General features: G+C 44.8%; 1 pseudogene; it reads left to right on the top strand.

Annotated features, from left to right (window-relative positions):
• Window positions 1-373: 373 nt before the first annotated feature.
• On the top strand, window positions 374-575 carry LOC138088212 (small vasohibin-binding protein pseudogene; annotated as a pseudogene).
• Window positions 576-25,318: the final 24,743 nt, after the last annotated feature.

Here is a 25,318-nt window from a genome sequence, read left to right on the forward strand (position 1 = left end):
CTGTGCGGGCTGGACTGGTCCCGGGACCACTGCACCTCCTACCACATCGATAGCCTGGTGCACTGTGTGCGGGCCTCTAAGACCATGATGTGTGGACCCGCCTGAATGCTGGGAGCCCTCCTGCCTGTCCTATGGCCTTCCAGCCCCCCAGAGACCCTCCAGTCCTGGTGTGGACACCCCCATCCAGTCGTGGACCCCTGCTCCTGCCAGGGACAGCCCATCCCAGTGGCCCCCAAGAGGCCTGCTGGGAGGGGTGAGAACTTGGCCAGGAAGAAGACAGGGCAGTGGTGGGCTTGGACTCTGGACCCAGGGATCAACCTTCTTCTGTCCCATCCAGGTCAACGCTGATGAAGAAGTCTGCAGAAGCCAAGCCATGGATCCACCTGCATGTAAAGAAAAACCCAGAGTTAAAGAGCCTGTCAGCAGAGTGGAGAAGGCCAGACAGAAGTCAGCCCAGCAAGAGTGGGAACGGACAGAGAGCAGAGGTCTGTGCTCTCAATAGCAAAGACAGGACTGGGGTGCCTGGGGAGCAGCTTGGTGGCTTCTGCGAACAGATGCAGCCTCCTGGAGAGTGAGCCAGCCCTGTGTCCACACCAGATGGGACCATGGAGGCTCGGTTGTGAGTGTTACCGGTCTCGAGCTGAGACAGCACGACAGGAGCCTTACACAACTAGATAAGAAGACAGTCAATCTTATTCCTAAAACTGGATCAATCAGAACTTCCAGGATATAACTTGCTTCACTAGTTCCTCTAATCTGAATTGCCCCTTGCTAGCCGAAGAGACTTTTTCTATTCTTCCAAGACAATAGATTCTTAATGTGTAAACCTTTTGCTTGAAAAAAAAAAAAAAATCCGTGTTTCTTGTGAAAAAATCCTCCAAAAATACAAATAAAATACTAGTAAGAAGATGAAGACAGGGCTGACCCTGACTGCAGCAGGTGTAGACAAGAACAGGGGCTACTTGCGCACTTGTGCCCCAAAGGCCCAGAATGTGGTGTCTGAGCCATCAGGGCTCTGACTCGAGGGGCCTGCCTCCACCTGGGCTCATGTGGGGGGCTGCTGCAGGGAGAGCCTGGCCTTGGGTGACTTTCCAACTTGCCCCACCTCAGCTTCACCCCCCTGGGCATTCACTCCCAGCCCACCCCACCCCATTAATAGTCTTCAAATGGTGTCTCTCAATCAACAGGCCTGAGTGGGAGGTTTTAACACTGAGTGGGGGTCCAATGACCAGTGCCCCACGTGTCCTGCGTGTCTTGTGGGGGGAAGGAGCCTTGCTCTCACAGTCATGCCCCCGTGCACCTGGGGCTGGTGGTGGAAGTGGGGGTGTGGCAGCCCCAGGCTCTGCTCTGACAGAAGCTCTCTTTCTGCGGACAAGTCTCTCCTCACTCCTCTATCCTCCCTGGAAACTCAGGAGCCACAGCATACGGGCACCTCTGGCATCAGGACACACCCTAGGGAATTTCTCAGAAGCAGGGACCAGGCCTCTTTGTGATGCACGGGGGCTAGGATGCCTCATACCTGGAAGGGCCTTGGACTCAGCTAACTACCACCTGGGATCTCCTACCCACCCCCCCACCTCCAGTAGAGGGCTCTTTGATTCCAGAGCCCCAAGACCCTCCACCACGTTTGACCCTGATTGCAGAGCCAGGGATCCAGAGACTGCCTCCCAGATGCTTTTCCTGGAGGCTCCCAGAAGTCCCTGAAGCTGTTATACTCAGGGTTAGTTATGATGAAGGATGCAGTAAAACTCAGCAAGGACAGGTGTGGAGCAGAGTCCAGCCTCCTCGGCTGTAGCAGCCCGGGAAGCCCACCTGAGTTCTGAGGTGCAGGGTTTACGATGTGCCCGACCTCAGCCTCCAGCCCCCCGGGGACTCGGGAAGCCCCACCACGCACCATGCCATGACGGCAGACCAGCCTGGAAGAGAGGCCCAGGAAGCAGAGACACCCCCAGCAGACTCCAGGTGACTCCAGATCCAGAAGCAGAGGCCTGGGCTCTGTGCACAGTAGAGCCCCCAGCACACAGGGCAGCGCCTGTCCCGTGTGGCCAGCAGGGGCACACAAGGTCAGCTAGTGTCCGTGGGCCTCAATCTGTGGCCACTGGCCACACTGGCCTGCTCTGCTCACAGAGCGAGGCCGATGGAGGGACAACAGGGCGGAACAAAGCCAGGTCATGGTCAGGCTGGGTGAGAAAGGGTCCCAGGAGCGAGAAGCCATCTGCCCTTGCTCATGAGCTGAGAGCTGACATCCACCCTGTGGTCAGTAACGTCTCCCCACATCCCCGGTAGGGCTGCGTTTCCCAGTCCTGCGGCAGGGTCATACGTGTGTACACAGCAGGATGCACAGCAGTGCATACAGCAGGCCTGGCGTCTGCCCTTGCCACGCAGTCGAGACCTGGTGAGGGTGGAGCATCCCGACAGGCAAGGGGGAAGCATTTAGGAGCGTTTGGAGGGAACCCTCGCCTGTCAGCACATGACTGAGGACACTGACCAAGGGTCAGGGAAGCCCAGGGAGGGTCCTGGGTCACCCCTGAGGCTGGACGAGGGGTGTGGGGCGCGGGTGTCAGAGCTGCTCGCTGCTGGGAGACGCCGAGCTCCGCACCCCTAGAAACCACCCGGTGTCCAGCTAGACCGCAGCCAGGAAGACAAGGGAAGCCCATTGACATAGCTGCAAACACCGGCATGAGGCGTTCACTCTCCTCTTCACCCGGCGTGGAAAAGGGCAAACTGAACTGGAGAGAGATGGGGATGAGGTGGGAAGCGTGGATGCTTGGAGCCTAGAGAGGAGGGTCTCCCAGTGAGGGGGTGAGGCCACAGGGAGCAGGAGGGGCAGGGGGACGGGGGCAATGGTCAGTGAGTGCTCGGCACTGGGGCACGTCCACCGTCCTTCGGGCTGGCCCCTTTCCTGAAGGCGGGGTCTATAAGCACAGGGGCCTCTGCCCTTGGAAGGGGGTTTCTGTCTGGATGGTCCCCGAGGCTGGATGTTGGTGGGGACATGGGCCAATCTGGCAGCCGTGGTGAAGACACTGCTCTCTCTGAGGGAATGAGGTGCACACCCAGTCCCCGATCTGTGGACGGTCTAGCCCTCTGGGGGTTTTGGGGTCAACGGAGTTGATCCTCACTCCATGGGATACCGGAGGGGAGAGGTGGATCCGTCCTGGCCCAGCTGTGCCTGGGCTCTTGGGGAAGACCTCTCCGGCCCACAGACTCACAGGCATCAGTCACCGCGGCTCTCAACACCCTCCTCCGAGAACAAGGTGCAAGGGCCTACCCTGTGAAACACACCCTCCTCCGAGAACAAGGTGCAAGGGCCTACCCTGTGAAACGAGGCGCCTGCGTCGGGGGCTGGAGGGTCCTTTCTCAGATGGCCACACTCGGGGCAGGAGGTGGGTGAGGGTGGCCTGCAGGCACTCACCGTCATCATTACACCACTGTGGCTACTTTCTCGGGGCTGAGGTGCCCAGTGGACGGAGGCCAGGCAGCCGTACCAGCGGGAAGAGTGGGTCTTCCTGGACCCCGGGTCCCTCCTCCGGGAAGGGACAGGGTTACGTGCAGAGGGGAGGCAGCTAGTGACTGCCCTGGGTTTCAACAAGCACGACGCCCAGGCCTCCACAGGCCAGGTTTGGGATTCCTGTGGCCCCAACACAGACACCAGATGCGTGCGGGGGGAGGTGTGAGGGGTGTAATAGGGGACACTTGCCCTCAGGCTGGAGCCCTAGATCCAGGTGCTGGGGGCCTGCTCCTGCGGCAGGTTCTGTGGTTAGCTGGTTCCAGGTCTCTCTTTGCCCATTTCTGTTTCTGCTCTCACCTGGCCTTCTCCCCATGAGGACTGCTCCCCCCTCACATAGAGGTCGGTGACCTCATCTCAACCTGGACAGCTCTGCAGTGGCCCATCTGCACACAAAGTCCCATTCTGAGGTCCTGGGAAGTCCAAGTTCCTGGGCCTCTTGAGGTGACAAGTCCTGGTGGTCAACATAGCTTTTGGGGATGTGGTGTGGGGCGGGGGGTGGGGTTCCAAGGCCAGAACCCAGGAGCCTCATGGAGGAAGCAGTGTCCTGACTCAGGGAGGACAGATGGACAGGCAGAGGCAGGAGGAAGGCCAAGTAGGGGACCACCCCTGCCCTCTGGGTGGTGAGCAGTCTCTAGAGGGCCAGGCAGGAGCTGGCAGGATGGGGATGTCAGAGGCAGGTGGCCCGAGCTGCAACGTGGGTGTCACTTAACGGCAACCATAACCCATAACCCAGCCCGCACACCAGTCTCAGCCCTAATGCTAACCCTTCAAACCACCAACACCAAGCCAAATCTAATCAAATCACACAAGTAAGTAATAATAAGAAAACTATACCAGTATGCCATATAAACAGAAAAGCAAGAATTCTCCATAAAATTAGAGCAACATGGAACCATCAAAACATTGAATGGACGGTGCCATAAGCAATATCTCTACACCAGAAATGCCAGGTTGTTCCACATATTAAAACTAAGCAGTGTATTGAACCACTATAAACTGTGAGGCAGAAACACATGATCATTTCAATTCCTGCAGAAGAAGCTATAATTAAAGTCCAGTGCTATCTCATGATACAAACACTCCAGAGAGTAGGAATAAAAGGAAATCTGTCCAATGTGAGAGCAGCATACAAAGCCACGTCAAGCTTCATGCTCAACGTAAAACAGTGAAAGATTTACTCCTGAAATTGGGAACAAGGACAGGAAGCCGGCCTTCACCACTGTTACTCAATAGGGTACTGGAAGTGCTACCCAGAGGTCTGAGGAAAGAAACAAAATGCATTCATACATGAACAGAAAAATTAAAACTGTGTCTGCTCACAGAACACAGATCACACTATCTTATATGCAAAACTTCCTATAACAACGAAAAATTATTTGACTAGTCAACTAATTCAGCAGTCATAGGACAAAATATCACTTTACAAAAACCTATCTTATACATATACACTAGCAATAAATAATCTCAAAATGAGCTTATAAAAATAATTCCATTTAAATGTTAACATTAATATTTAGGGATATATCTAATCAAGACACAAAACTTGCTCTCATGTATATAAGGTTGTCTATCCATCTGAAATTACTGGAAAATAAAATACTTTTCAAAACACCATGTCAAAACCATGCCAGAAAAGCAAAGAAAATATTAAACCTCCATATAGAGGCCAAGCCTTATCCAGATCCAGTGGACTCAAAATCTACATGGAATTCAGAAGGCACTGTGAGAAGACTATATTAGGGCTTTCCTATAGAGGCCCTGAGTGACCCCATGGACTATAGCCCTCCAGGCTACTCTGTCCGTGGGATTTCCCAGGCAAGAACACTGGTGTGGGTTGCCATTTTCTTCTGCAGGGGATCTTCCCAACCCAGGGATCAAACCTGGGCCTTCTGCATTGTAGGCAGATTCTTTACCATCTGGGCCACCAGGGAAGCCTGACCCTGCTGCTGGGGAAGATTGAAGGCAGGAGGAGAAGGGTACAATAGAGGATGAGATGGTTGGAGGGGATTACTGACTCAATGGACACGTTTGAGCAAGCTCCTAGAGATGGCAAAGGAAGCCTGGTGTGCTGCAGTCTATGGAGTCACAAAGAGTCGGACACACTGAGCAACTGAACAACAACAACATAAAGGACTTCCCTTTCCTCCCTGTTGTGGACAACCTGGATGTGGCAGAAACTGGGATTTTAAATTCCAATTTTCTACACCATTCCACCAAAAAACTACTAGAAATAATAAATGAATTCAGTAAAGATGCAAAATAAATACACAGAAATCAACTGCATTCCTAAACAATAATGAACCATCCAAAAGTGAAAAAACTCTATTTACAACTGCATCAAAAAGAACAAAATACCAAGGAATAAATTTAACAAAGAATGTCAAAGACCCATACACTGAAAACTTTAAGACAATGATGAATAAACCAAAGAAGACACAAATCACTGCAAAGATACCTGTGCTCATGGAACAGAAGAATTAGTTAAAGATACTTCTGCTCACCATGAATATTCATTGATAGCCTGAATATTCATGGCATGGACTGATGCTGAAGCTGAAGCTCTGATACTTTGTGGCCAAAATATTGAGGCAAAGAACTGACTCATTGGAAAAGACTCTGATGCTGGGAAAGACTGAGGGCAGGAGGAGAAGGGGGTGACAGAGGATGAGATGGTTGGATGGTATCACTGACTGGATGGACATGAGTCTGAGCAAGCTCTGGGAGTTGATGATGGACAGGGAAGCCTGGCCTGCTGCAGTCTATGGGGTTGCAAAGAGTCAGAAACGACTGAGCCACGGAACAACAACTTGGGTTCATGGAACAGAACAAATACCGTTGTAAAAATGTCCATTCTACCCAAAGCACACAGTGAATGCAATCCTTCCTAAACTTCCAATATTTTTCACAGAAAGTGCAAATCCTCCTAACATTTGTGTGACTCACAAAGGACCCCAAATAGCCAAGGTGACCCCGAGAAAGAACAGTCTGTAGGCATCTCCCTCCCTGACTCCACACTAAATCTGGTGAAGCTACAGTCACCAAAACTGCGCGGAATTGGCACAAAAAACAGGCACACGGCCAGAGGAACAGGACAGAGGGCACAGAATTCAGCCCACACGGATGGTCCATTATCCAGGACAAAGGGGCCGAGGACTCACCAAGGGCAAGGACAGTCCCCACAATAAACAGAGCTGGGAAAACGACACCACATCCAAAGACGGGCCCTGGACACCGCCTACACTGCACCTCAAACTAAAACCCCCGCTTCCCACCACGGCCTTCTGGGTCGTCTGATAACTAGTCATTCGCACCCAGGAAACTTCACCAAACTTCTCCTGAATTTCCCTCACCTTTTCCTCTCGATGTCGCCTGAGTCGTCAGGAATCCCAGCTCCCATCAGTGTGGACGCCGCCTCGTGTTGTCCTGAAGCCGAAACCCCAGCGACCTCCAAGGAGATTGAGCGCTCACCTGGGAGTCCCAGCCGAAGCCCTGCGGTGCCCGAGCAGACAAAACTCCCCCAGCTACGCTAAGCCGGAGCTGCAGGGAACACGCATGCGCTGTGAGTCAGCGACGCGGGCTCACCGCCACCCTGTGGTCAATAAGGAAAGTGCCGGCCACGCCTCACTCACAGGTCACGGGGCACAGCGGCCCCTGCTGGCAGAACTGCTGAGTCTGTTAAACTGGAAAGCGAAAGTCGCTCAGTCGTGCCGGATTCTTTGCGACTATACAGTCCATGGAATTCTCTCGGCCAGAATACTAGAGTGGGTTGCCTTTCCCTTCTCCAGGGGATCTTCCTAACCCAGGGATCGAACCCAAGTCTCTCGCATTGCAGCCGGATTCTTTACCAGTTGAGCCACCAGGGAAGCCCATTAAACTGTAAATTCAAACTCAAATGAAGACAATATCCCATAACTTTTCAAAAATAGGTAAAGAACAAAGAATTGAAAACCATATAGAATGAAATAAATGTAGACGCAAACTTTATGAGGTACACAAAATTCACTCAAAATTATTTATAGACAACTTGAAAGGTTGCAGCTGCTATCCGCGTGCTACGCTGAGATTTGCCACCTCCAGAGGAAAGGAATTTGATCCGGGGCCAGAGACGAGGCTTGACCACTGGAGCTTTTTGTGTAACAGAATTTTATTCAAGTATAAGAGAGATAGAGAAAGCTTCTGACATAGACATCAGAAGGGGGCAGATAGAATGCCCACTTGCTAGTTTTTAGCAAGGCGTTTTATGTCTGTTAGCGAGCTTCTAATCAGATAAAAGAAACACCTCAAGGGTGAAGGGAGTTTCACCAGGCCCCCCTCTCACAATATGCATTTTTGAGATAGGATGGCCAGGATGTCATCCCTGGCCATAAAACAATTGACATGAATACTGGTTTGTTGAGCCATTATCAGCCCAAGGTTTGAGAAAAGAAAAAAAAAAAGTTAGTCTCAGGCAGAAACTGCTTGGTCAACAGAGAAGGGGAAAACAAAAGAAAACAAAAAATGTCTGCCACTTGCAGTTTATTTCCCCCTGCTGCTTGGGGACCTCTGGCCTTCCTGTTACCTTCTCACAAATTTTAAATGCAAAACTATTCAAAAGTATAGAAGAAAACATAAAATTGACGTGAGCTTGGGTTTGGTCATGTAGATCACAAGCTTTGTAGTTGTAACACACAACGCAAAACACACCATTCCAGAAAGAAAGGCAGGAGATTCCATGGACTTCATAAAATTAAAGACTGCTACTGTTGTGAAAACCTCATTCAAAAAAATCAAAAAAACACAACTGGGGAAAAAATAATATTTGCAAACACATATTTAATAAAGGTTTTATCACAAAATATACAAAGAACTCTAACACAGCCCCATTAAAATTAGGAAAGCTCTAAATGGACACTGGGTCAAAGGAGGTACACAGTACACAAAACTGTGCCCAGGACTGGGGAGTAGAAAAATAATGGTCCAGCTGACTCCTCGAGCCATGTGTGACCTTGGACTAGTCCTGTCCCTCCTGGAAGCCTCAGAGAGACAGAGAGGGAGCAAGGGGAAGAGAGCCAGTCGAGCTCATACCTAACTAACCCTGACCATTCTCACCACTTTCATTCAACATGGTCTAGCAGCAAGAATACTGGAGTGGGTTGCCATTCCATCTCCAGGGGATCTCCCCGCCCCAGGGACTGAACCCAGGTCTCCTGCATTTCAGGCAGATTCTTCACCATCTGAGCCACCAGGGAAGCCCTCCTTGATTTCAAAATATACTACAATAATAATAATAATAATCAAGATGGTATGGTATGAGAACAAAAGATATACACATAGACCCATGGGACAGAATTGAGAGCCCAGAAATAAGCATATATAGAGAGAGAGCTGAAAGTAAAAGTGAAAGTGAAAGTGAAATCACTGAGTCGTGTTCGACTCTTTGCGACCCCATGGACTGTAGCCTACCAGGCTCCTCCCTCCATGGGATTCTCCAGGCAAGAGTACTGGAGTGGGTTGTCATTTCCTTCTCCAGGGGATCTTCCCAACCCAGGGATCAAACCCGGGTCTCCTGAATTCCAGGCAGACGCTTTAACCTCTGAGCCACCAGGGAAGCGGATCATTTGAAAAGACCCTGATGCTGGGAAAGATTGAGGGCAGGAGGAGAAGAGGATAACAGAGGATGAGATAGTTGGATGGCATCACTGACTCCATGGACATGGGTTTGGGTGGACTCTGGGAGTTGGTGATGGACAGGGAGGCCTGGCGTGCTGCAGTTCATGAGGTCGCAAAGAGTCGGACACGACTGAGTGACTGAAGTGAAGTGAAGTAATGTAGTCAATTCATCTATGACAAAGGAGGTGAGACTACACAGTGGGGAAAAGAGAGTCTCTTCGGTGAATAGTGATGGGAAAACTGCACATACATGCACAAGAATCACACTGGAATCCTTTCTCTTGCCACCTACAAAAGGAACCTCACAATGAATCAAACACTTCAGTGTAAAACCTGAAGCTATAAACTGCTAGAAGAAAACACAGGCAGTACTCTCTTTGACATCAGTCCTAGAAATATTTTCTGGATCTTTCCCCACAAGCAAGAGAAACAAAAGCTGAACAAATGAGACTCCATCCAACTGAAAATCTTTCCAATGGTAAAGAAAACCATGCACAAAATGAAAGGCAACCTGAACGTGAGAAGATATTTGCGAAAAATATTATCTGAAAAGGGGTTCATATCCAAAACGGATGAAGAACGGACACAATTGAATCTCCAAATACCCAATTAAAAACTGGGACTGAACATTTTTCCAAGGAGTAAGTACAGATGGCAAAGAGACACATGCAACTATCATCGATATCACCTGTCCCCTGGGAAACGCACATCAAAAGAACATGGAATTTAGGTTACCACCTCACACCTAAAATAAAAAAGACTAACATCCAAACAAAATAAATAAGAAGTATCAGCGAGAATGTGGAGAACCCTCATGCATTTTGTTGGGAATGTTCACTGATACAGCTACAGAAAATCATATACAGGTCCTCAAGAAATTAAGACTAAAACTACCATGTGATGCAGGAATCACACTTGGGAGTATCTTTCTGATGAAATAATACCACGATCCAAAATTATATACACACCCCTATATTCATGGCACTTTGTTGATAATAGCTAAGACACGCAAGCCACAAAATGTCCATCAACTGATAGATAAAGAAGTTTTCATATACACACATACACACGCAATGCTATATGTGAAGTGAAGTCACTCAGTCGTGTCCAACTCTTTGTGGACCCATGGACTGTAGCCCACCAGAGTCCTCCATTCATGGAATTTTTCAGGCAAGAGTACTGGAGTGGGTTGCCATTTCCTTCTCCAGGGGATCTTCCTAACCCAGGGATCGAACCTGGGTCTCCCACATCGCAGGCAGACACTTTACCATCTGAGCCACCAGGGAAGCCCCATTGGTATATGACTAAGCCACAAAAAAAAAATGATATCTTACAACAACATGAATGGACCTAGAGGGAGAAATGGCAGAGAAAGTGAGATGCGACAGAGAAAGAGAAACACCTTATGATGTCACTTACATGTAGAAACTAGAAAATAAAACAAGCAAACAAGCACAAACAGAAATGGATTCATAGATCCCAAACCATGCTGGTGGTTGACAGAGGGGAGAGGGGTAGGGGCATGAGTGCAAAGGGTGAGAAAGATTGAGAAGTACTGAATTCCACTCGTAAAACAAATGTCATGGGGATGTAACATACAGCCTAGGGAATAGAGTCCATGATGTTGTACTAACATTGTATGGTGATGAATGGTGACTAGATGTATCTTGGTCTGCTGCTGCTGCTGCTGCTAAGTCGCTCCAGTCGTGTCCGACTCTGTGCGACCCCATAGACGGCAGCCCACCAGGCTCCGCCGTCCCCGGGATTCTCCAGGCAAGAACACTGGAGTGGGTGTATCTTGGTCATCATTGCGTAATGTATAAAAACATAAAATCACTACATTGTATACCAGAACATTAACACTGCGCTGGCCAAACGCTTTGTTCATTTTCTCAGTGAGGTGGCTCTGTGCTTGCGCTTAGTCACTTAGCTGTGTCCGACTCTTTGAGACCCCTTGGACTGAAGTCCGCCAAGTTCCTCTGTCCATGGGGATTCTCCAGGCAAGAATACTGGAGTGGGCTCTAGTAGGGCTTAGTTGTCTTTAACTTCATTGGAAACAATTTTTTCAATTGTATTTTGACAACTGTCAGAATGCATCTGTTAAAAACTCACCCTCTGAATGACAGGATGGCGGAGGAGTAGGTGGACATGGAATACATCTCTCTCCACGGACACATCAGGAACACACCTTCAGACACAGAAGTGCATGCCGAACACCAGCTGAAAGCAGACAGGAGTACCTGACCAGCAGAAAAGAATATATAGAGCCACACAAAACTCGGTAGGATGAAGGAAGTAGTGGGGGGGGGGGAAACGGGAGTGTTAGCAGGACTGGGCCTGCCCTCGGCAGATGAGGGAACCGAAGCAGGGGTCCGATCCCCACATCGGGGCAATTGTCTGAGTCAGAGGAGAAACACTGAAGGCTGAGAGGGAAACAGCTGGTCTGTGGCAGCCTAAATGGAATGAGAATCAGACGGTCCTCGCCACAGCCATACATACCTTAGATGTCGCAGTGGCTGGGAGTTGAAGTTTAGAGATTGTGGAGCAATCCCAGGGCAAGGGCTGCTGCTGACTGTGGAGAGATGGATTGAGGGGATGTGAGGGAGGAGATTGTGAGGGGGAAGAGATTGTTGGGGGAAATGCCTGTGGAGGAAAGCCAGGCAGCCATGGAAGCAAGGCGATACTGCTGAGTCATGTAGGGGGTGGAGTCATCACCATAGCCCCACAAGCCAGCACTGGCAGCTGAACAATAGAGAGGCTGGCCCATCAAAAGCCTGACGCACTGAACAACAGAGTAGGACCCCAACCAGGGTGCCCCTTTAAGTGCCTGATGCGCTGATCTATAGAGTAGGACCCTGGCACCGAATAACAGAGAAGGACCCCAGATGATGAAACCCTCTAAGTGTCTGAATGAGTGGAGCTATGGAGAAAGACTGGTCAAAGAGGCCTTCTGATTGCCAGCTACAAGAGGCTTGAAAAAAGACTCTGATAGGGCCATAACTCCTGCGGCAGAGGCAGTCCGTGTCCCTGCACTCTTGGCACCGCCAGGGTCCCCACAAGCCAAGCAGCTCAACTCTCACTGGAGCAGAGCTGCCACAGGCAGCTTTCGCCTAGGCATGCAGGGCCACTTCGGTAGCATCCAACTCTGCAACCCTGTGGACTGTGGCCTGCCAGGCTTCTCTGTCAGAGAGAGGGGTTCTCCAGGCAAGAATACTGGAGCGTATTGGCCAATACTGGTTGCCATACCCTTCTAGAACACTATATTTCCTGCTGCCCTAGCTGCCAACTCCCCTGAGTACCTGGTGCTGTCAGAACCCCTGCGACCCAAGAAGCTGCACCACCTCCACACCTGGCAGTCACAGGGGCAAACCCAAGTCCTCCAGGGCAGCCTCAGGAGCAAACCCCAGTGGATGACCCATATCCAGAGGTGGAAATAAAACCACAATTGAAACCCAGGGGCAGTGTGACTAAGGAAGAAGACCCGAAACCCTTCCATCAGCTGTACAAGCTGCAGATTAAATCCATACAATCAACTAGGCAGACTCTGTGTCTGTGGAATATATAAAAGTTATTGAGAGCTCCCACAAAAGAAGACGCACTAGTTCTGATAGCTGTGGACATTGGAGGCAAGAACACAGAGGCATAGAAGCAGATTAGAATCTGAGCTGCCCCCACAGCAGGTCCAGAGATCAGCACAGTTGTTAGAGGGCATACTAGGGAGGTGAGGTGGACTGTGACTCCCAGTGAGGGAAAGAACTCTGACAGCAGTGACTCAAGAAAAACATTTTAATATTCCTATGTTTTGATTTGTTCTGTAGATTCTTTTGGATTTTTTTTTCTTTTTTCCCCCCTTGCTGTAGTTGTCCATTTTATTGGCACTATGAAATCTAACTAAGCACTTGAGCTTTTCTTCTTTTCTTTCTCAGTCACATTTTTTATTGTTATAAATCTCTGCCTCTATATTGGGCTTTTGCAGTTCTGGGGAGGAGTCATTGTTGTTGTTGTTGTTGTTTTTAATCTTTTAGATCGATTACTATTTTTTTCTACATTTATTCCTTTGTTTGCTTTTCCTACTGTTCTTTTCCCCTTTTCAGTTAATTTTTTATATAAATCTTCTTTATCCACCTCTATTTAACTTTGCATATCTATTCTTTCTTTCCTTTAGCCTCAATGTATTTGTTAGTTTTATTTTCATTGATTTTTGCCCCAATTCGCACCTTGCTTTAGTTTTGTTTTCCAGTTTGCGTTTTAGTTAGTTTTGTTCTTCTTCCATATTTTTTTCTTCTCTATTTTACAATTTTAATTTTCTTAAACCTATTATATTTTTTCTACATTTATTCCTTTGTTTGCCTTTCCTACTGTTCTTTTCCACTTGCAGTTAATCTTCAAAGTATATAAATCTTCATCTACCTCTATTTAACTTTGCATAGCTATTCTTCCTTTCTTTCCTTTCCTCTCAACATATTTGTTAGTTTTATTTTCACTGCTTTTTACCCCAATTGGCCCCTTGCTTTAGTTTTGTTTTCCAGTTTGCACTTTAGTTTTGTTCTGGTAGATACAATTTTAGGCTTCCTTTGTTTGCTGGGTTGTACTTTATTTTTGTTGAACTGTTTTGATTTTGCTTATGGGTGTATATGTGTGTGTGTGTGTGTGTGTGTGTGTATTCAGTCACACTTTTTATTGTTGTTATAAACCTCTGCATCTACATTGGGCTTTTGCAGTTCTGTGGAGTTTTCCTTTTTTTTTTCTTCTTCCATTTTTTAAAATCTTTTCTCTTTTTTTATAATTTTAACTTTTAATTTTTTAAAACCTATTCTATTTTTCTACATTTATTCCTTTGTTTGCCCTTCCTACTGTTCTTTTCCCCTTGCAGTTAATCTTTAATATATATAAATCTTCTTCACCTACTTTTATTTAACTTTGCATATATATTCTTCCTTTGCTTTCCTCTCAACATATTTGTTAGTTTTGTTTTCATTGCTTTATTCCCCACTTGGCACCTTGCTTTAGTTTTGTTTTCCAGTTCGTGCTTTAGTTAGCTTTGCTCTTAACTGGTAAATAAAATTTTTTATTTCCTTTGCTCACTGGGTCAATCTATTGTCCTTTATTTTTGTTGGACTGTTTTGACTTTGCTCATGGATGTATATGTATATGTGTATATTCCATTATTATGATTATTATTTGCCTGATTTTGTAACTGCTATTTGTCTGGAGTTCATCTTTGGTTTCTGGTTTAATCTCACTTAATGCCATAACAAACCACTTGTGGAATCTTCATTCCTGACCAGAGATCAAGTCCTGAGACTATGGAGTGGGAGCACTGACTTGAAGACCCTAGACTACCAGAGAACTAACCCTAGGGAGGATCAAATGGTGAGAACTCACACAAAGGAAACCACTGTAATGCAAGACCCAGCATCACCCAACCACCAGTAGCACCCTGTGCAGGACATTTAAACAACAAACAAAACAAAAATACAAACCCAATCATCAGCAGACAGGATTACCACCTCACTCAGCCTTGCCCAAGAGAGGAAAAACAAACAAACAAACAAAAACTCAGCACACATCTTGCACATAAGATTTTTTACAAATAAGAAGCTTACACAAACCACTAGACCAACCTTAGAGGGTAGAAACCAAAAAGGAAGAAAGAATTCAACCTTGAAGCCTGGGAAAACACTCAAACACAATAAATTAAAAAAAAATAATAATGAAAAGGCAGAGAAATACTACACAAATGAAGGAACAAACTAGAAACACAGAAGTCCAAATAAATGACAAGGAAATAGGCAAATTACCTGAAAAAGAATTCAGAATAATGATAGTAAAGATGATCGAAACCTGGAGAAATGCAGAAAATGCAAGAATCAATTAACAAAGACCTAGAAGAATTAAAGATAAACATACAGAGACAAACAACACAATTATTGAAATTAAAAATACTCTAGAAGGAATCAATCGCAGAATTTATGAAGCAGAATAATGAATCAGTGAGCTGGAAGAATGAATCAGTGAGCTGGAAGATAAAATAGTGGAAATAACTTCTGAAGAGCAGAAGAAAGTAAAAAGTGTGAAAAGAACTGAGGATAGTCTCAGAGACCTCTGGGACAATATCAAACACACCAACATTCAAATAACAGGGGTTTCATAAAAAGGAAAGAAAAAGAAAGGGTATGAGAAAATTTTTGAAGAAATTACAGTTGAAAATTTCCCCAATGTGGAAAAGGAAATAGTTAATCAAGTCCAAGAGGCACAAAGAGTCCCATACAGGATAAACCCAAGGAGAAACACACCAAGACACATAATCAAACTAACAAAGACTAAACCCAAAGAAAGAATATTAAAAGCAGCAAGGGAGAAGCAATAAGTAACATACAAGGGAAACCCCATATGCTTCATAGCTGATCTTTCAGCAGAAACTTTGCAGGACATAAGGGAATGGAAGGATATATTTAAAGTACTGAAAGGGAAAAATCTACAACTAAGATTACTGTACCTGGCAAGGATCTCATTCAAAAGTGATGGAGAAATAAAAAGCTTTTTAGACAAGCAAAAGTCAAGAGAATTCACTACCACCAAACCATCTCTACAAGAAATGTTAAATGGACTTATATAGTTAAGAAATACAAGAGAAGAAAAAAGATCTACAAAATCAACCTCAAACAATTAAGAAAATGGCTAAAGGAACACATATATCAATAATTACTTTAAATGTAAATGGATTAAATGCTCCAACCAAAAGACACAGACCGGCTGAATAGATACCATAACAAGACCCATTTATATGCTGTCTACAAGAAACCCACTTCAGACCTAAAGACACATATAAATTGAAAGTGAGAGGATGGAAAAATATATTCCATGAAAATGGGAAGCAAAAGAAAGCTGGAGTAGCAATCCTCATATCAGACAAAATAGACCTTAAAATAAAGAAGATTACAAGAGATAAGGAAGGACACTACATAATGATCAAGGGATCAGTCCAAGAGGAAGACATAACAATTGTAAATATCTATGCATCCAACATAGGAGCACCTCAATACATAAGACAAACACTAACAGACATAAAAGGAGAAATTGACAGTAACACAATATAGTAGGAGACTTTAATACCCCACTCACACCAATGGACAGATCATCAAAATAGAAAATTAAAAAGGAAACACAAGTCTTAAATGATACATTAGTGAGATTAATCTCATTGATATCCTCAGGACGTTCCATCCAAATGCACTTTTTTTCAAGTGCACATGGAACATCCTCCAGGATAGACCACATCTTGGGTCACAAATCAAACCTCAGTAAATAAGAAAATTGAAATCGTTATCTCTGAGACTAGATATCAATTACAAGAAAAAACTTGTAAGAAACACAAACACCTGGAGATGAAACAACACGTTTCAAAATAACCAACAGGTTACTGAAGAAATCAAAAGGGAAATAAAAAAATTTCTTAAACGAAAATGAAAACACGACAACTCAAAACCTATGGGATGCAGCAAAAGCAGTCCTAAGAGGGAAGTTAACAGCATACAATCCTACCTTAAGAAACAAGAAAAACATCGAATAGACAGTCTAACTTCATACCTAAAACAACTGGAAAAAGAAGAACAAAAAAACCCCAAAATTAGTAGAAGGAAAGAAATCATAAAGATCCAAGCAGAAATAAATGAAAAAGAAATGAAAGAAACAATAGCAAAGATTAATAAAACTAAAATATGATTCTTTGAGAAGATAGACAAAATTGATAAACCTTTAGCCAGACTCATCAAGAAGAAAAGAAGAATCAAATCAACAAAATTAGAAATGAAAAAGCAGAGGTTACAACAGGCAATGCATAAATACAAAGGGTTATAAGAGACTATTATGAACAACGATATGGCAATAAAATGGATAACCTGGAAGAAACGGACAGATGGAAAAGTTCAATCTTCCAAGACTGAACCAGGAAGAAATAGAAATCATGAACAACCCAAATACAAGCACTGAAATTGAAGCTGTCATAAAAAATTTCCCAAAAAACAAAAGCCCAGGACCAGATGGCTTCACAGGAAAATGCTTTCAAACATTTAGAGAAGAGCTAATGTCTATCCTCAAACGCTCAAAAAATTGCAGAGGAAGGAACACTTCCAAACTCATTCTACAAGGCAACCATCACCCTGATACCAAAACCAGACAAAGGGAACACAAAAAAAGAAAACTACAGACCAATATCACTGATGAACATAGATGCAAAAATACTCAACAAAATTTTAGCAAACAGACTTCAGCAACACATCAAAAAGCTCATACACCATGATCAAGTTGGGTTTATTCCAGGGATGCAAGGATTCCTCCATACATGCAAATCAATCAATGTGATACACCGTATTAACAAGGAAAGATGAAAACCATATGATCATTTCAATAGATGCAAAAAAAGCCTTTGACAAAATTCAGCCACCCATTTATGATTCAGTTCAGTTCAGTCTCTCAGTTGTGTCCGACTCTTTGCGACCCCATGAATTGCAGCACGCCAGGCCTCCCTGTCCATTACCAACTCCTGGAGTTCACCCAAACTCACGTGCATCGAGTCAGTGATATCATCCAGCCATCTCATCCTCTGTCGTCCCCTTCTCCTCCTGCCCTCAATCCCTCCCAGCATCAGGGTCTTTCCCAATGAGTCTACTTTTTGCATGAGGTGGCCAAAGTATTGGAGTTTCAGCCTCAGCATCAGTCCTTCCAATGAACACCCAGGACTGGTCTCCTTTAGGATGGACTGGTTGGATCTCCTTGCAGTCCAAGGGACTCGTAAGAGTCCTCTCAGCACCACAGTTCAAAAATATCAATTCTTCGGCACTCAGCTTTCTTCACAGTCCCACTCTCAAATACATACATGACTACTGGAAAAACCATAGCCTTGACTAGACGGACCTTATTCGGCAAAGTAATGCCTCTGCTTTTGAATATGCTATCTAGGTTGGTCATAACTTTCCTTCCAAGGAGTAAGCGTCTTTTAATTTCATGGCTGCAGTCACCATCTGCAGTAATTTTGGAGCCCCCAGAAATTAAGTCTGACACTGTTTCCACTGTTTCCCCATCTATTTCCCAGGAAGTGATGGGACCAGATGCCATGATCTTTGTTTTCTGAATGTTGAGCTTTAGGCCAACTTTTTCCCTCTCCTCTTTCACTTTCATCAAGAGGCTTTTTAGTTCCTCTTCACTTTCTGCCATAAGGGTGGTGTCATCTGCATATCTGAGGTTATTGATATTTCTCCCGGCAATCTTGATTCCAGCTTGTGCTTCTTCCAGCCCAGCATTTCTCATGATGTACTCTGTGTATAAGTTAAATAAGCAGGGTGACAATATACAGCCTTGACGTACTCCTTTTCCTATTTGGAACCAGTCTGCTGTTCCATGTCTAGTTCTAACTGTTGCTTCCTGACCTGCATATAGGTTTCTCAAGAGGCAGGTCAGGTGGTCTGGTATTCCCATTTCTTTCAGAATTTTCCACAGTTTATTGTGATCCACACAGTCAAAAGTTTTAGTCAATAAAGCAGAAATAGATGTTTTTCTGGAACTCTCTTGCTTTTTCAATGATCCAGCGGATGTTGGCAATTTGATCTCTGGTTCCTCTGCCTTTTCTAAAACCAGCTTGAACATCTGGAAACACACAGTTCACGTATTGCTGAAGCCTGGCTTGGAGAATTTTGAGCATTACTTTGCTGTCTAAGTCTGGGGTGTGGGAGAGTGTGAGGTAGAGAATGAGAAATGACTTCTAATGAGTATGGGTTTCCATTCTGAGGTTATGAAGATGTTCTATAATTAATAGCTGCCTAACAGTATTTTTGCCTGGGAAATCCCATGGACAGAGGAGCCTGATGGGCTACAGTCCATGGAGTTGCAAAAGAGTTGGACACAACTTAGTGACTAAACAACAGTGAATGTACTAAAAACCATTGAATTGTACACTTTAGATGAGTGATTATAAGCTGTGTTTTATATCACAATAAAGCCCCCCCCATAAAAACTCACCCTCTGACACAAATCACATCAAGATGCTCTGTGCCCCACCTGCTAGAGTAATGGAAATTAAAACAAAATAAACAAATAGGACCTGATTAGACTTAAAAGCTTTTGCATAATGAAAGGAGTTATATGCAAGGTGAAAAGACAACCCTCAGAATGAGAAAAAATAATAACAAACAAAACAACTGACAAAGAATTAATCTCCAAAATATATAAGCAGCTCATGCAGTTCACATGAGAAAAACAAACAACCCAATCAAAAAGTGGGCAGAAGACCTAAACAGACATTTTTCCAAAGAATACATAGAGATGGCTAAGAAACACATGAAGAGATGCTCAACATTGCTCACTATTAGAGAAAAGCAAATCAAAACTACAACGAGGTATCATCTCACACTGGTCATCATCAAAGAGTCTACAAACAATAAATGCTGGAGAGGGTGTGGAAAAAGGGAACTATCTTACACTGTTGGTGGGGATGCAAACTGATACAACCACTATGGAGAACAGTAGTAGGTTCCTTAAAAAACTAGGAATAAAACTATCATTCAACCCAGCAATCCCACTATTGGGTATATGCCTTAAGAAAACCATAGCTGAAAAAGACACATGCACCCCCATGTTCATTGCAGCACTATTTACAATAGGTGGGACATGGAAGCAACCTAGATAGCCATCAGCACATGAATGGATAAGGAAGTTGTGGTACATATACACAAAGGAATATTACTCAGCTATAAAAAGGAACATATTTGAGTCAGTTCTAATAAGGTGGATGAACCTAGAGGCTATTATACAGAATGAAGTAAGTCAGAAAGAGAAAGACAAATACCATTTATTAATGCAAATATGTGGGATCTAGAAAGATGATAGCGATGATCCTACATACAAGGCAGCAAAAGAAACACAGACAAAAAGAACAGACTTTTGGACTCAGTGGGAGGAGAGGGTGAGATGACTTGTGAGAGAATAGCACTGAAACATACACAAACAGATAGCCAGTCGGAGTTTGATTTATGATGCAGGGCACCAAAAGCCGGGGCTCTGTGACAACCTGGAGGGATGGGGTGGGGAGGGAGGAGGGAGGGGAGTTCAGGAGACACATGTATGCCTATGGCCAGTTCATAGTCATGCACGGCAAAAACCATCACAATACTGTAAAGTACTTACCCTCCAATTAAAGTAAATGAAAACTTTAAAAACTTACCAAATTTGTGAATTTTTATATAGCAATTTTAATATTGAAGATGGTAGAAAAAGTAATATTTTGGCATATTATACTTTATTATTTCAAGAAATGTAAAAACTCAACTGAAATGCAAAAAAAAAAAAAAGATTTGTTTAGTGTATGGAGAAACTGTTGTGACTGTTTCACCATGTCAAAAGTGGTTTGTAAAGTTTTATGCTGCAGATGTCTCGCTGGATGATGCTCCACAGTCAGGTAGACCTGTTGAAGTTGACTCTGATCAAATAGAGACATTAATTGAGAACAATCAACATTATACCACACAGAAGATAGATGACATACTCAAAATATCCAAATCAAGTGCTGAAAATTATTTGCATTAACTTGGTTAATCACTTTGATGTTTGGGTTCCACATAAGTAAAAAAAAAGCTTCTTGACCATATGTCCACATGCAATTCTCTACTGAAACATAACAAAACATCCCGTTTTTAAAACAAATTTTGATGGACAATGAAAAGTGGATACTGTGCAAAAATATGGAGTGGAAGAGAATGTGGGGCAAGTGAAATGAACCACCACCAACCACACCAAAGGCCAATCTTCATCCAAAGAAGGTGATGTTGTGTATATGGTGGAACTGGAAGGGAGTCCTCTCTTCTGAGCTCCTTCCAGAAAACCAAATGATTAATTCCAACAAGTACATTCAATTAGACCAATTGAAAGCAGCACTCGCATTGTCCTGAATTAGTCAACAGAAAATGCATAATCTTCAATCAGGATAATGTAAAAGCACATGTTTCTTTGATGATCAGGCAAAAACTATTACAGCTTGGCTAAGAAGTTCTGATTTAGTCACCATATTCAGCAGACATTTCGCCTTCAGATTTCCATTTATTTCGGTCTTTACAAAATTATCTTAATGGAAAAAAATTCAATTCCATGGACAACTGTAAAAGTCTCCTGGATCAGTTCTTTGTGCAAAAAGATAAAAAGTTTTTGGAGGACAGAATTATGAAGATGCCTGGAAAATGGCAGAAGGCAGTGAAACAAAACAGTGAATACATTGTTCAGTAAAGCTCTTGGTGACAATCAAAACTGTGTCTTTTATTTTTACTTAAAAACCAAAAGAAAATTTTGGCCAACCCAATATAATATTGCCTGTCATTTATACATCATTTTTTTAAAGGGAATTTTCTTGTGATCCAGTGGTTAGAACTCAGTGTTTTCACTGGGAGAGCCTGGCTTCAATCCCTGGTTGGGGAACCAAGATCATGTAAAACAAAAATTAAATAAATAAATAAATTTAAAAAGAAGAAAAATACTCTTTAAAAAGTAAGAGTATAGTGAGAGTAAAAAGCAGATGTCACCTGAAACTTAGAAAGGATGCAGGTTGAATGGAAAACATCTGCTGAAGTTTGACTCTCAAGCGGATCAGACAAACTGAGGAACTGAAGAGGAGCAGTGATGGCATGCTACTGGAATGTTTGTTTGTTTAAACAGGCTTTATCGTTTTTTTTTTTTAAGGAAGTTTTGAGTTCACAGCAAAATTAGACAGAGTACAGGGAGGTGTCTTAAGCTCCCTGCTCTGCTATTCCCACCCCCTACCCAGGCACTCAAAGCCTGCTGCTCCCCGACACTGATTCTGTGTGTCAGTTACTATGGATGAATCTACATGAAAACATCATGGTCACCAGAGTCCAGCATCGACATTAGGCATCACTCCTAGTGTTGTACATTTTATGGGTTTTGACGACTTGTCTCACCATGAATGTATCACACTGTATAATTTCCTGTCTTAAAAATCCTCTGTGCTTGACTTGCTTATCACCCTCCACCCCCCAGTGCTGCCACAAACTCCTGGCTATGCACTGGTCTTTTCACCCTTTTCGTGGCTTGCCTTTTCGGGAATGTCCTAGGTAGTTGGTATCCTGAGCTTTGCTGCTTTCCCAGATTGGCTTCTTTCAATGAATAATATGCACTGAAGGTTCCCCACCTGTCTCCCCATGACTCCATCTCTCTCATGACTTTTCAGCACTGGAGAACATCCTGTTGCATGGATGAAGCCCAGTCTATGTGTCCCTTCACCTCCTGAAGGACATCTTGGTTGCTTCCGAGTTCTGCCAGTTATGAATAAAGCTGCCATTAAAGTCCTATATAGACTTATATAAGCATTAGATGTAAGCATTCGACTCACTTGGGTCCATGGAACCAAAGAGTTCAATGGCTGGATCATATGGTGAGAATGTGTTTCATTTTCAGAATTTCTGAAGATGGTAGCTGACCGCATGTCAGCATACTGAGGAATTAAGCTAAGGAACGAGGTAGAATTCAATGATCCCAGCAAGAAAGATGTTGCCAAGACAAAACAGCTGATCCTGAGAACAAAGTGGCCACAAGACCGATGCACAGGAGAGAAGCCTCCACATTTATTTCCCCTGAGCTTTACGTGACCCAGGGCACCCTCCTAAGGAAATGAAGAAAGACCCGGAGAAGTGGCAAAACCTAAATCCTATTCTGTTGAGTTGAGCAAAGAGAGGTGATTGTGAAAAAGGAAGCACACTATGTGGGGAGGCTAAGGAGGACAAGGACTGTAGTCAAAAAGGTCTGTTTGTACAGAATCTCTCTGCCCTTAACGGTAACAATGTCATTCACCCTCCAGCAGATGAAGGACATATTCCGTGGGGGTGGGGGTGGATATTTTCTCTCCTGTTTCCAGAAAGAAAGAGGGGAAGGCTCAGCACACCCTTTCTGCACTTGCTGTCTTGAGGGGGTTGCTTTGTTTTTGCTGTTTTTTAAAGTATGTGTCTGTATGTATACATATGTGTTAGTCACTCAATCATGTCTCACTCTTTGCAACCCTATAGACCCCAGGCTTCTCTGTTCATGGAATTCTCCAGGCAAGAATACTGGAGGGGGGTTGCCATCCCGTTCTCCAGGGGATCTTCCTGATCCAGGATCAAACCCCAGTCTCCTGCATTGCAGGCAGATTCTTTACCATCTGAGCTACCTGGGAGCCCCAAAGTGTCTGAAGCTCAAGACAATAATCTGATTTCCTTTACATCAAAGTCCGTTACCTGGGGTTTGCTTCTGATGGGAGAAGGGACACCTTCTGCTGCCATGATGGGCCAGGCAGGCAGAGGAGGATAAAATGGGTACAGGCCGGGGTCTGTTCTTTTCTCATGTGTTGGAGAGATGAGTCTGCTCTTGCTGGATGGTATCTAATCTCTCCATGAACAATCCAGCAAGATATCAGCAGAAAAGAGGAAGAAAAAGGGTCAGGAGAACATGGAGAAGATCATTGATAGATGCCGGGGTCTCCTGAGCAACGGTTTTGTGGGAGGCACACACACATCCCCAGTCTGGACCACCATGTTGATGGTAGATTTGGGGCGTCGGTCATTTTGAAGGTACGGTGCTTCCATCAGGCCACTTCAGGGCACTGTGTCCAGCTCCCCTGAGCAAGGCCGTCATGGCGACATGAGATGGGGCTCACCAGGGATGGCACTGTGCCAGAGAAAGGGACACAGCAGTAAGTCATTGAGCTGAAGTACTTCTGAGAGAGTGACTCTGAAGTGGCTGAGGTAGAAAGGGACCAGCTGGAGATTTGTCGGCTGGTTTGCTGAGTTGGGTGTTATTATCTGGATGAGGAAAATGAGCTCTTAAAGGGGAGGTGTTTGTACAAGGGGTCTGGCAGGATGGGAGGGTGCGGGTCAGTCTCTGGGCCAAGAAATGCAGAGAATCTGCAGAGGCTCAGACTCAGCTTTTCTCAGAAATAGGCCCAGAGAGGAGTTGGCCTCGGTTGTCACAAAAGTAATGGCACCTCAGCAGTTATAACAGAAGCTTCCAGAAGGAACTACTGTGCAGAAGCAGCACACCTCCAGGCCTGCAGCCTCAGGCCTCAGCTCTCAGGTGGTGTACCTTGCACAGGAGAGATTGATTCCTGCTTCCGAGGAGACCAACAGGACATGGAACCCTTAACCTTAACCCTTGAATTGTACCCTTTTCACATGATGCTGGGGATATGTGAAGGACTGGCAGCCTGACTCTTTCAGGGAGATTCCTTCTAGTCTCCTGCCTGGAGATGGAAGAGGAGGAATCCCCATCCTCCTAGTCACACCTGATGGAGTGAATCCTTGTCAACCCGAGTTTTCAGCAGGAGAGAGGGGGCGTGTCAGGGAAAAGAGGGTGTGGGTCAAGGTCAGGTGCCACCGACCTCTCTGTTCTTCAAAGACGCAGCTGACTTTTCAGAGTGATTGTGTCTTCATTTTTGCCTGCTCCTACGTCAATATCCAGGACCTGCGATGGTCTGTTTTTTCTTCTTTTACTTTTCACTAGCTTTGCCTGTTTACTAGGATGTGGTTCAAAGTAGTTCTTTGTGGGCTCACTATTTACTGCCTTCAGAAGCCACATGGAGCCATCAGAGAATCCGTGGTTTTGGAAAAGTTATAGCTAATCAGAAACCCAATGTTTATTATTCAGAATTGTTTATGCTTTTCCTGGAGCAAATAGTTACTGAAACCATAAAATAAATAATAAAAGTGAATACCTCTATGCTGTAACATTTAACATAGATTCATCTGAGCTTTATTTATTTACACACCAAGGTGAGCATCTGAATTGTCCCTTGGTGTGGGCAGCAAAACGTTTCAATGAGCCCCCCCGAGTTGAGTGACAAATGGGAGCATTTTCTCTGCATTTAACACACACTAGGCTGGGTATTAGGAATTCACAGATATTGCAACTTTCAATTCTCTGAGTTATATAAGTTACCGAGCCGGGTTTGATTTCCCCATATTGCATGTGTGCTCAGGTATGTTCGACTCTTTGTGACCCTGCAGACTGTAGTACAACAGGCTCCTCTGGCCATGGATTTCCCAGGAAGAATACTGGAGCGGGTTGCTATGCCCTACTCCAGGGAATCTTCCTGACCCAGGGTTGACCCCACGTCTCCAGCCTATCCTG

This window comes from Capricornis sumatraensis, chromosome 11, assembly GCF_032405125.1.
Source record: "Capricornis sumatraensis isolate serow.1 chromosome 11, serow.2, whole genome shotgun sequence".
NCBI lineage: Eukaryota > Metazoa > Chordata > Mammalia > Artiodactyla > Bovidae > Capricornis > Capricornis sumatraensis.